This window comes from Pimephales promelas, chromosome 1 (genome assembly GCF_988280905.1).
Source record: "Pimephales promelas chromosome 1, fPimPro1.hap1.1, whole genome shotgun sequence".
Classification (NCBI taxonomy): Eukaryota; Metazoa; Chordata; class Actinopteri; order Cypriniformes; family Leuciscidae; genus Pimephales; species Pimephales promelas.
In genome coordinates, this window is record NC_142769.1 from 20,305,990 (window position 1) to 20,320,128 (window position 14,139).

At 36.7% G+C, this 14,139-nt stretch overlaps 1 long non-coding RNA gene across 1 annotated transcript in view; it reads right to left on the minus strand.

The window, feature by feature from the left end:
* LOC148998412 (uncharacterized) overlaps nt 1-2,531 on the minus strand; it is a 116,160-nt gene extending 113,629 nt beyond the window's left edge. The window contains exon 1 of the long non-coding RNA XR_016155154.1: nt 2,171-2,531. This is a non-coding gene — a long non-coding RNA (uncharacterized LOC148998412). The remainder of the gene's footprint in view (nt 1-2,170) is intronic.
* Nucleotides 2,532-14,139: the final 11,608 nt, after the last annotated feature.

The window sequence follows — 14,139 nt, forward strand, 5'->3', positions numbered from 1 at the left end:
GCTGCCCTCAATGTGTGATGTGGTTAAGCTTAGGAACATATTTTGTTGTATTGTTGTGATACAACAAAACAATCAGACTTTTCTTCAGTGTACATTTCAAGTCAGAAATGCTCTTTATGTGTTTGTGGACACTGAAAGGTTATGTCCATATGGACTTGTTAGGGATTTGATGATTCCAGGGCCAATTAAAACGAAGCAGCTACACACAGTATAGTCTTGATCTAGTCTGTTGTTCTCTGTGCCAATCTATTAATTCTCTCTATTTTCTCTCTACATATTTTTGGTCTTGGTTTTGCCATTTGTTGTCTCTCAGTCACTCTCTCCCGATCACTCTCAACCAGTCTATAGACAGAAGTAATGTCTATCCATGTGTTTTAAATGGGTTAAATGGGTGGATTTGGGCACATTCTGCTTCACAAGTGGATATGAGCGGATGGATGAGCTTTGGCATGAACAGAAGAGACACGACACAGAAACGCATGATAAGTTTGCATGTACGTGTGCATCTGTGCGTGCGAACTTCACTGTTTGTGTGCATTTAGACTGTGACTGCCATGCCAGTGTATGCTCTAGTGAATAAGAGAATCATTCTTAAATATGATAGATATCTAATAGTACATATCTAATTATTTAGCCAGGAGCTTCAATCATAAGAAACCTTAAACAAACCTTAAATCAGCACTATGAAACTTTTTCAACCCTTATAATATTTTTTCAAAAACCCCCGAGATGGTACATCGACTTACAATAGGTTGAATGACAGGGCTTCCATAGCCTGACAGTGTCTGTATTAGGGGTTGAACGACTTCAGATTTTTTGAAGTCGACTAGTCGCTGACATCATTCATAAAAACACAAGATGTGATTGATTTGCAGCATGCCACAATTTGCAATTAATTAACAGAAAATTATACAGATGCTGACCGCTCATAATGGGGCCGTTTACACCTGGACACTTCATGCATTTTTACTGATCTGATTCATCAAAACGATTCCATTTACACCTGTTCACATATAAATCCGATCTTCAAACAACGCACTATATGCATATTTAACAGAGTTCACATCAGCAAAAGCAACAGTAATGAGCTGCATTTTATTGATCATAAGCTAATTTCAAAATCAAAGACCGCAATAAGAGAGACAGCACTGATAAGATCGTTCTGTTTCTTTACTTTTAACGAAGATGATTGTGTGGCGTCTGTGACTTACATTCACTTTGATTTACGATAGTTTGCACGTTGGCTTTATGAATAGATGCTCAGCTGCGGTGATGTGTGTTGCCATAGCTTCGTCATATAATGAATATAACATAGCATAGGCTGACACCTTTTTTTTTTTTTTTTCAGTATTTTTTTGGAGAAGTCCAATTTACATATGCGGTTTCAACAAGCAGATGCCCAGACCTCCGCATGAAGTGGTTTGAGCGATCGGATTTAAATCCGTCTCGAATGCGTTTCGGAGGGCATTTAGCTTACACCTCATCTTTTCACGATAGGATAGCAATCAGATCACAGAAACACATGAAGTGGCCAGATGCAGCTAAACAGCCCGCAGTTTACATCATCATTTAGGATGAAAAGCTATAAATTCACAACTGCATGTTAGTGATGGATCCAAGTAATACAAAATAATATTCCAATTGCGGGTGAATTAGAGATGCATTAATATTTGTAATTTAATATATGAACAAAATAACGTTTGAATGATTTTAAAAGACACTGCTCTCATTTCCCGGTAAAACAGTGAGCGTGCGTCGTGCTTTTACTTTCGTTTTCAACAATATAGTGCTAAGTTAGTAAAGTATTTCCATACACTTCATGTAGCCTACCAATGCTGCTTTCTTTCTGCAATGACCCTCTGGGCTCTTCATCTGTTGTCGTCTGAAACGCGGTCATATAGTATCAAAATGATCACAATCATATAGTGTCACATCAACTCGACTAGTCGACATCAAGCTTAAAACGTCACGGCATTGCATTAAGGTCGACTAGTCGGTTCAACCACTAGTCTGTATCGCTTTTACTGGCACTATGTAACTTCGGGGTGCGAGTAGGAACCCGAGCACAAAAAGAACTACAAAATTCAACTGGTTTATGCCATACGTCACTTCCCCCCACTTCCTCAATTCCGACGCGAGAGCCCAACGGGCGTTTTTTTTTTTTTCTTACCTCTGTATGTTGTCATGGTTGAAGCAGCAAGTAAAACCAAGAATCCAAAGGTTTTGTCCGAGGGCAGTAGAAAGGGAAAAAGGGAGAGTGGCTAAATAAAAGGCTGGACGAGGATCAATATTGGTCCAGCTTTAGCTCGCTGGCGTGAGCCAAAGGAGAAGAAGGGGTGCCCGACTGATCCAAGAGGTCCTCACTCCTAAAGGTACAATTTTTGGGGTACGCCAAAATAAGTGAACGAGTGATTTTTTTATACTAATACTATTTTAAAAACATTAATTTGTAATACTACTCCACAAAAACGTTACTAAGTCCCCAGACGCCGTAGCTTCTTAGCTTCGCCCCTTGCTGCATCCAATGTAGACTGCATTGCTTTCTTTTGAGCGTGCTTAACACACTCAAGCATCCGCCTAAAGAGTCGGGGCAGGCAGCTCGCGCCAGCTCGAGATGTGAACGTATACAGATTACTGAGTTTTGTAGGGGCTACATTCTTGCAAGTAAATAATGCATGATTAGACAGACAAAATAATCGATCAGGATAACTATCCTATGTCTGCAGGCTGATCGTCATGTTTGTTATTTATTTTTCTGGTGAAAGTGTCTTGCCTCAGGCTATAATGCAAATCGATTTTTAAAATTTGTAGATTCATTGCAGCTTGATATTGTGATATAATATTTACGATATGGCTATTATCTACCACACAGACATTGAATTAGCATATCCATTATGTAAAACAGTAGACACTAGCCAATAGGTTAACACTACTATAAAGACACTGGCTTGTAAATGTGAGCTACACGATCTTTTGACATTTTGAAAAAAAAAATAATAATAAAGCCCATGACACTATATTCATATGACATGCTGAAATATATGCCAATGTACCTGAGATGAAGACATTTGACACGAAACGCTGGAGTCTGCCCATGATGTGAGAACTCCTTCCTTTTATAGAGTTCGGGGGTATCGCTTGTCAACAAAAGCACGCGTGTATTCTCTGGCGTAACCATGACAGATTTTACGACAGTAGTAGAAGACAATACTGTTTTCTAACTGTAGGGGGACCCCGGGAGCAAAATTTTTAAAATAACATAATGCTGCTACTATAACTTAACTATAACTGCTTCTGTACTTGCAACATATAACCACAAACTATACGTTATGACATAAAAAGGTCACTTACAGTAAGTGTACTTGAAGAGAAAACAAGTATGTGTTTTTAAATATAGTCATTTTGTAAGTATATCATTGCAAATGTGAATACATTGCATACAGATTTCAATGACTTAATATATTTATCTTTGCCATAAATGCTTGTCAGAACATTCAGCACTTTAATCATAGTTCATATACACTTATAAATGAGTACACACGTCCTACTTAAGTGAGTCAAAAACACTCTTAAATTCAACTAATTGCATTTAATAAAAATACATACAGAAATATTTACAAAAATGCAATTGCAATTTGCAATTGGATTGAAGTCAACCCCAGATTAAGAAAATAAGGTGAATTGTTGGTTATGTGACATAGATCTATGGTTGAATGTTAATTATTTATTTATTTGATCGCTCATGTGAGCTCTGTGAGGTGAGGAGGAGATTATGAAAGGCAGAGAATAATTTCAGAGTGAGGACAAAGAACATTTTAAAGGAAATGGAGCTTGTCAGGACTTTGAAACCACAGCTACTGTTTTATTTTTTTTCCAGAGATCTTCATGTAATCCTATTATCTGTGCTAAAGTCAGGCATTAGCACTTTGCCAAGAATGATTTTAATAAATACTTTCCTGCAAATCCCAAATGTCTTCAGCCTGTAGTTAAAATCACACATTGAGTTAAAATCATAACCAAAATATGAAAAAAAAACATTTCAAATGTGTGGGCAGTTTGAATTTCTCAGGGGTACACATGATTCAGTCCAGAACCTGTGGTTATATTTTTGTGAAGCATTTTTAAATGCTTTCAGACACAAGTTTTCCCTCCTAATAGCATAAACGTTCTCTTATTTTTGAAAAGTGAACTAATTTAAAGGGTTAGTTCACCCAAAAATGAAAATTAAGTCATTAATTACTCTCCCCCATGCTGTACCAACCCCGTAAGACCTTCGTTCATCTTCGGAACACAAATAAAGATATTTTTGATTGAATCTGAGGGCTGGATCACTCTTCCATAGACAGCCTGAGGGACTGCCTCTTGACGGCCCAGAAAGTCATTAAAAGAAAAGGTTTAAATATTCCATGTGCCTACAGTGGCTCAACTATAACTTTATCAAGCGACGAGACTACTTTTTGTGCGAAAAAAAAACGTAAATAACGACTTTATTCGAATTTCCATTACTTCCTTATGGGCGCATGCGCGAGAACTGAGACGAGACCGTTCTTCTTTGACTACATTTTGTTACCGGCTGCTCACCGCTTAGGAGTTTTACCGCCCCCTACCGTATAAGATGACGTACTGATATAGCCGGAGGCGCAAAACGTTCTGTTTACAAGCAGTACGTCATCTTATACGGTAGGGGGCGGTAAAACTCCTAAGCGGTGAGCAGCCGGTAACAAAAAGTAGTCGAAGAAGAACGGTCTCGTCTCAGTTCTCGCGCATGCGCCCATAAGGAAGTAATGGAAAGTCGAATAAAGTCGTTATTTACGTTTTTTTTTCGCACAAAAAGTAGTCTCGTCGCTTGATAAAGTTATAGTTGAGCCACTGTAGGCACATGGAATATTTAAACCTTTTCTTTTAATGACTTTCTGGGCCATCAAGAGGCAGTCCCTCAGGCTGTCTATGGAAGAGTGATCCAGCCCTCAGATTCAATCAAAAATATCTTTATTTGTGTTCCGAAGATGAACGAAGGTCTTACGGGGTTGGTACAGCATGGGGGTGAGTAATTAATGACTTAATTTTCATTTTTGGGTGAACTAACCCTTTAAGGTTGTTTATAGTGAAACATCTGGAGACAGTTCTGAATGATATGACCTTGTACACATCACCTATTGAGGGAAATGAAGATGACTGTGAAAATACTTTATGAACTAAACTTTGCTTGTGGGGAAACTTTACGTCTGTATCATTTGTAATTGAGTAATATGAAGTTGATCTTCCTCATGACAAATGGATCTCAAGGGTACATTGAAGTGATACTCTGTATCTTTGCTGGTTCTTCATAAAGCTGCACATCCCCAGTGCTAAACATAGCAGACACTAATGAGACTCGGAACAATTAAATTCACCACTGATGTGGCCTTGCTTATCCTGCTGAGAGAATCAAAGAGTCAGCACAGACTATCTAATTTAGGATGATTTCATTACCTGATGCAATGAATCCCATTCGGTGTTAAGTGTAGGCAAAACTGGAGAGTTTTAATTGCCTTTACCATGAATTGTATATCATGGTAAGAAAATTATAGGGTTGTAGGGTTGGTAAGAGATAACTACATTAAACTACATTAAGTGTTGAAATCTGCTATTTTTCATACAGTAATTACAAAATTACAATTACTGTAGTCAATAATTGTATTGCTTAAGACTCATCTTTGATCACTAAAATTACATATTTAAACTTTTTTTCCCTGTGAAAATTATTCCTCCATGCCTTAAAATATCTTGAATGTAACTTTATACCCTTGCTTCAATTAGTACACGGATCCGTGAATATGCAAATTACTCCCTACCTCCACTCAATCACACCAGCTCAGAATACCTCCTAAACAACTTTACTGTATATGCAAGAACGCAAGATTGCCAGTAGAATTAATTCAGCCATATTTGTTTGAACCATGCTTGAACCAGAAACTGATTTGGAAGAAGCAGAGGAAGAGCCAATTATGTTTGTCCACAATTTGATGTATCAGACCTATAACTCATTGTATGTATCGCTCTTTACAATGTCTGACACATAACCGTAATTGATATGATTATCCTTTTGCTTGACTATTCTATTAAACGGCTAATAACGTGTTGCTAATGTTACACAAACCATGTTCCTGTTCACCATCAGTCAGACAGCTGCCTTTAAAAAAACAAAAAAAAAAACTGAACAACTTAGAACGTCAGTGGAGAAAGGCATAAGTTTATCCTAACATCGTACTATACCTCACATAGCTTACATAATTAACTCTCTATATTGCTAAATCTACCCGATTTTTCATATGAACAGAAAAAAATATACTGAGATAACATTGCTTCTCTTGAGACATAAGCATAAGATCATGTGCAAATTCATTGTCTTAAAGCATGTTAAAAATACCACATAGGCATATAAACAACATAAAGTTTAGAATGTTATAATGTTCTCAGGAGTTAGTTAAAAACCTTTAACTAACCCCTGAGAAAAATCTAAAATAACGTTTGTTGTTTAATTGACATATGTTGGGTACAAAACTAAACTGACTGACAATAACATTGATCTCAGATTTATGGTTAAGCTTTATTTACTAAATCATATATAAATATCAGCCCGTTCTCATCCTTTAACGTCATATAGAACGCTATATGCAAAAACGGCGCTATACTACGCACATGGCACCCTTTATCGTTAATATAACACGCGAACCCAAGACGTCATAAATCCTTTAGCGTGAATATGACACGCACACCCTACACTCTAAAAAATGCTGGGTTGTTTTAACCCAATTTTGGGTCAAATATGGACAAACCCGAAATGTTGGGTTAAAAATGTAATGTAAAAATTTAACCCAACGGCTGGGTTGGTCCATATTTGACCCAAAGTTGGGTTAAAACAACCCAGCATTTTTAGAGTGTACCCCACACCTAAACATAGCCCTCACAGCACGTGTTATATTAACGAATAACGGGTGCCATGTGCGTAGTATAGCGCCGTTTTTGCATATTGCGTTGTATATGACGTTAAAGGATGAGAAAGCGTTGATACATATATACCATGTTTCATAATTCATGCATTATATACACACACACATTGGGTCTCATTCATGAAACATTCGTAAATATACGAGTAAATATGAGAGTGATTTGCGTGTAAAGAGACCTTCCCGAAAACTCTTCTCCTGATTCACAAATACTTCGTAAACGTCAGATGTGATAGTGAAATGTATGTGTGTGAGTGTTAATGAATTCCAACCAGTCGTAAATGGGATGCGCGTGCACGTTCATTCTCAATTACCAAAAATCGTGCATCGGGCATATAATAACATGAATGCGAATGAAAAAGAAATTTTTCTTGGATGCAGAAATTGAAGTTTTATTATCTGAAGTTCATTCAAAAAAACACATTTTATTTTCAAGCGTACATATTGGCGTATAAGGTCCTAAAATAGGTAGCTTGGCAGCATATTACAGATGCAGTTAATGGAGATTCATCTGTCAATCGAACAGTCCCAGAAGTGAGAAGAAAATGGTTCAACATTAAGCTTGACAGCAAAAAAAAAAAAAAAAAAAAAAAAAAAAACGAATTAATTCACTTTGGAAAAATCGTATTCAAACTGGAGAAGGACCGCCATCGATCACCAGACCTGCTATTACTGGCTCTCATAATAAAAGTAAAAAGAAAAAAAAAATTTATGTAATAACTATATAATATATTTTTTTTCAAAATGCTGTTTAAATATGTACCCGATTAAGGTGAATTAAAAAAACAGCCTTATTAATGAGCAACACGTTCGGATGTTAAGCGCACCGTTTATGCGTGGCCGGGAGTAGGTGTAGATTTCTTCCGTACCAACCAACATTTGGAAAATACGAACATTTTAACGGAAATTTACGCCAGAACCCCTTTACACACGATTTACACACAAATTCGTTCTGCTTGTGTTTCATGAATGAGACCCATTAGGTTTTCGTGTTTTATGGAGACATTCAGGGTTTAATGGTTTAATGTGTATATTCTATCCCCTTTCAACCCGGTCTCATCCCAAGACGTCATATAACTGACGTTTTGGGACGTCTTTTGACCATACGTCAATATTCGCCATTTTAGGGCCTCGTTAAACGTCGGTAGATGAGGTTATGGGATCCTAACTCTACCCCAGACCTAAACCTAACCCTAAACCTAACCCGTCACCTAACTGACGTTAAAGGTAAAGCGTCAGTTGTATGACGGACCGGGATCGCCATCTACCGACGTTTAAGGGGACCCTAAAAAGGCGGATATTGACGTATGGTCAAAAGACGTCCCAAGACGTCAGTTATATGACTTTTTGGGATGAGACTGTGTTACCCCTTTCACAAACCCTACCCCTAAACCCACACATGAAAACTCTTCTCTTTTTTTGCATCAATGCTGCATTTAGTTGATCAAATAATACAGCAACAACAAGTTGCTAAATAACTTCTCTATTTTAATGTATTATAATATATTTAATATTAATATAAAATGTATTTGAAACCCATCATTAGCATTTATTTTAAATCAAAATCTTCTGCCATGTTTTTTTCTGTTTAGTTTATTGAAATGTACTTTAATCTTTAAACACAAGCACAATGACCATACATTTCACACAACAAAGGATTTCCAGTAATGAGAAATAAATATATGAAAAAAAGAAAAAAAAAAACTGAATTATATACATTTAAAATTACTATAGACATTTGTAAACCTTAGCCCAATATGTCTGTGAAAAAGAACTTGTATATGTGTGTATATGTGAGTATGTGTGTTCTTCAAGCCCATGCAGGTTTTTCACTGTGTGGATGTTTGTGCCATTTAATTACATGCTGAGCCCGGCTTTAGAGCCATGACTGATGGAAAACCATTCTCCACCATTAGATTCCTGTTCATTAGGCCCAACCACGCTCTGCTCTCCACCCAAAATCTATCACCATTTTCATTCTTCCTCCTTCATCCTTCCTTGCTCTAACACACATGCACTCGCAACCTCTTTTTTTCCTCTTCTCTCCATCCCTCACACACACACACACACACACACACACACTCCTACAAGCCCTGGAGTGCTGATGAGGACTTTTAGTGCTAATCTGTAATGTGCCCCATATATTTAAAATTTCTGCTGAAGCAAGTGTCTTGGACAATTTATGTAAGGGTAAGAAAAAATGTTTATATGCAAATGTGGGGTGAGGAAGTACTGTATTGTTGGATGAAAACAGAGAGTTCATGGGATGAGAAGAGCTGAAAGGCTAAGATCAAGTGGACATGCTTGCACATGCTTTGATCAGCATTACATTTCCATGTTACGTCATACGCTACAGTGTGTATAAATGTGAATAATGGCGGGTTGATGGATCGACGTGGTCATGTGAAAAAAAAGCCCTGCTCAGTACTGAACGAGTGAGTATGTGAGAGGCATTTCAACACTTTGGGCGTAAATGAATAAGAGAATAAAACGGAGAGTGCAATAGATGGCCATATGTCCGTGAATTAGTGAGGCAGGACATTGGCTCATATAGATATAATTACACAGGTCAGTGATTGAATGAATTTGCAAGTGCAGGAGTTTTTGACTGAAAGAATAAATGAGGGAGTGAAGGGATGCATTAGCAAATACGTAATGGAACGAGAGCAAGTCAATGAAAAAAAGATTATCTTCCAGTAGTGAAAATCTTACCCTGCACATCGTCAGTATGTTCCTGGACAAAACGCCATTCTCCAGTGTCCTTGTCCATACCCTAGTCTATCTGTTACTCCCCAGAGCGAATACACGGTTTTGACACGATCAGAACTTTTACCAGATGCTGTGGCTGCGCTGTAGGCATCCTCATCCGCCCAGAAACACGACGGCAGATGGCCACATTCCCAGCCAGAGAGGACAGGCATCTGCAGATATACAGAGATAGAAAAACTGTGCACTGGGATTAGTGAGTGTTGGGTGTGTATAGGGAAGTCGGATAAAATACTGATCATATGCAATTATGTGTCGTCTTGGTAATTATAACCTCCATAATTGGTTCGTGACATGTAAAAACCTAATAATTCTTTTATGACAATCAATATTTGGCAGGATGTTTTTACGTTCTTTTATTTATTTATTTTTTAATTCTCAGGGCCTTTCCCTTCCCATGGACAATAAAGTCTGTAGAAAAGAAAATAGAGAAAGATATTAAAAGAAGATTAAAATTAGAAAATTATTAATGAAGAGATATATGGAATGGGATCAGGACACATCATTGGCCCGATATGAACGTGTCACCCAAATTAATACTACTGTATGTCTGGAGAATGTATGGATGTGCATTGCTTATACTGTACATTGGGACTGTTATGCTCAGTTTATCACTGAATGAATGCAATTGATGTATAAACTTCTGAATTTATGTTCTTTGAGCTGCTTTGAGCAGAGGGTGAAAATTATGATTTTTAAAGTTCACCATGTCTCTTCACTTTATGTTTTAGGCGAGAACAATGTCATGGTTATAATGTTGTAGACATGCTGCTATGGCTGTGAAAACATTAATAAAAGGTGTTGCATTTGTACTTTGAATGTGTGCATGTGTGTGTGTGTGTGTGTGTGTGCGTGTGTGTGTGTGTGTGTGTGTCTATATATATATATATGAAGAGTTCAGATGCAAAAGCCGCTAAGTGCCATTTGAAATTTTCTTCTAGAATGATCATTTTTATCAAGCTTTTATATTTAAGTTCAGTGATTTCACTTAAATGGCAATGATAATTACCTATTAATTGTTATTTAAGTGAAATTACTGAACTTAAATATACAAGTTTGATCAAAATCATCATTAAAGAAGAATATTTCAAATGGCATTTAGATGCTTTTGCATCTGAACTCTTCATATATATATATATATATATATATATATATATATATATATATATATATATATATATATATATAAATCTGTCTTTAAACATAGCAATAGAGTGCTTTCAACATCTACCAAATTCACATCCAGACACCAAATTAGACACATTAAAATCATCTATCAATATCCAATATTAAGATGCTGTAGATAAATCTGTGTTTTTGTTATACACGTTGCTATACATGTTTTCAAATTTTCTTCTTAAGAAAGAAAGATTATACCAGTGACACTATTCCTGTATTGTATAGTACAAAAGACAACAATCAAAGGCATTTTTCGGTACATTTTCTGCCAGTTCATAAGAGAATGCTAGACAAAAACGCTTAAACACTGTGCAGTGCAACAGATATGTGCATGGATGATGAATTAATATGCAGATTTATTTCAGCATAATTCTGGAAACACTTTACAATAAAGTCATATTTATTAACATTAGTTAAAGCATTAGGTATCATGAACAGTGATCTAGATTAATGTACATTTCTAGATTCACCAATACCTTTTTAACCTTTGGCTAATGTATTATGACCAGAGATGAGTTAACGATGAACAATAAGCTGCAACTCAGGCCCATTGGATAAACCTTTGCTTGGGATGATAATATATTTATAAATTAACATGAACCTAGAATAATAAGTGCAATAATGCAATTGTTAATCCATGATACCTGTTGCATGGATGTTAGTGAATTTAACATTTTTGTAAAGTGTTAGATTATTTAATTATCATTTGATTTATATTCTTTGTAAGTGTCATCTCGTAATTAACACAAAAAAGGGGCTAAAAAAGAAAATAGCACAACAGACAGAGTAGTCAAATCAGCTTCCAGCTCCCTGTGTCTGTGGGAACCAACAACTGACCTGATGTCAAAGCCAGCCTCTCTTCTATTAGGTGCCATGGCAACCCAGAGTCTTTGAGGCTGATAATAGCTGACACTGTTTCAGTGGTGTCGGCGATCAAGAAAGTCCCTGTATGTGAGGGGCCAAAGGAAGCCAGGATAACTAACCCTGAAGCTCTTCATCAAGAAACCAACCAGCAGGCTCCAGGGCTGAGCTACTTCAGACTTCACAGTGGGAAGTATGAATACTTAAACTGCTACTTTGAATTAAAAAAAAAAAAATCCATTAACAGAGATACATACTACGGATACATTCATTTTGTTGTTGTTTTTAGTGTAACATGTTATCATATCTGATATATTTTGAAATGCTACATATGTATACATTTCCAATGTTGCAAATAATATATCACGTTTATTTTGCGTTAAATGACCGGATTGTACTGGACTGTACACAATCCCTTACATTCAAAAAAGATTTTAAGTTATATGGTTTCACATCAAATAAACAAATATGTGGATTTTTAAATGTGAAATATTGAAATGGAGTTAATAAATTAGTAAATTAGCGGTTTAAAGCATCTGGTCTTAAATGAATAGTTCTCCCAAAAATACATATTTCAATCACCCTCAAGCAATTATATGACATTCTTCTTTTAGCACAACACAATTGAAGTTACATTAAATATTATCCAGACTCTTCTCAGCTTTGTAGTGACATTGAATAGTGCCTGAGTTTTTGAAGCTCCAAAAAAGTGCATCCATCCATCATAAAAGTAATACGGCTCCAGTGGGTTAGTAAATGCCTTCTGAAGCTTCCAGCAATGGCTACACTCGTTCACCTGTCCCAAATGGCCAGTATTACTTAAGAAGAATGTAGAAGCACAAATTACTTGTAGTCATTACTATCCAAAACATTACAAAAACATCAACAACTAACGATTTAAGTCATTACTTAAAGGCACCAGTTGTATTGGTTTTCATTTTAGAATACTGTTCCAAATAATTAGTAATTCATTGTGAAGGATTTCATTATACTTGAGTCATTACTAGAATGTTACTATAATCTTTACTTTAGAATAAATGATATATTGTGCATTACTCTCAGTAAACATGATCCTGTGTGTAGTAGTTCTTAGTCTTCTAGGAGGTATGGAACAAATATCAGTTATTAATTAGCTAATAGTGAACTAAATCATTCAACTGAGCACTACTTACAATTCATTAATCAGAGATTCTTGTTAGTTAATAGCAGTTAGTACAATGTTAAAATTGAATTACTCTTTTGTTCCTGTGTAGTTATTCATTAATGACAAAACCGTGTTCAAAAGTATTAACAGTATGTTTACTTCTTTGGATGATGACCCAAATCCTGACTCTCTGTGGTCATTCAAAATCCAAAGCCACTTAAAGTGTAGGGGTGTAAACCTGATGTCATGGCCAAATTCCCATTGACTCTTATAAATCATGGCCTCCTTATAACCCCTATCCCCTGAATTGGCTCTATAACTCTGCATATCAACATCCGCCTTTTTAGGGTACCCTTAAACGTCGGTTAGAAGACGTTATCAGATCCTAACCCTACCCCAGACCTAAACCTACCCCTAAACCTACCTCGTCACCTAACCGACGTTAAAAGTAAAGCGGCAGTTGTATGACGGCCCGGGATCGTCATGTAACCGACGTTTAAGGGTAGCCTAAAAAGGTGGATGTTGACGTTTGGTCAAAAGACGTCCCAAGACGTCAGTTATATGACTTCTTGGGATGAGACTGAGTTATTTGAGGAGAGACCCCCTGACATGATTGCAAAGGGGTTTGGGTCTACACCAGAATATATTAAAACACTATATAAAAGGTTTATAAGTCATTGCATATTCGGATATTTTTAACATGGATAAAATTAATGGGGAATATCAAACCCCTGAAAACATTGACTGACAAACCGAGGGCCCAATCATACAACCGACCCTAATGTTTTTTGCTAGTTTCAGCCTGACGCAGTTATCATTTTCATGTTCTGCTCCATGTTGTTTAAATATCAAATGCACATGCATCCATTTCTGCGTCCATGGGCGTGCTGGTCTGAAAATGAGGTGTGTTCAGGCACATTGTTGGTGCATTGCTATTTTAGATTTTCCTCTCTGGAGAAGCGTCAGTCTTTCCTTTTGCAAATTTCGCCATGTAAATTAGCAATTCGCCATGGCACAACTGGCGAGCACAACTGGCATTTAAATGGAATTGTAAATTACACTCTGATTGTTTTTTTGTTTTGTTTTTTGCATGTTACGCCCAAAACACACCCATTACTCATTAAGAGAATAGAGACAACCCTTTAGACCTTGCACTGGGCGCGCCGACCATTTATCCTGTCGTTAAACTAACAAAAAAGG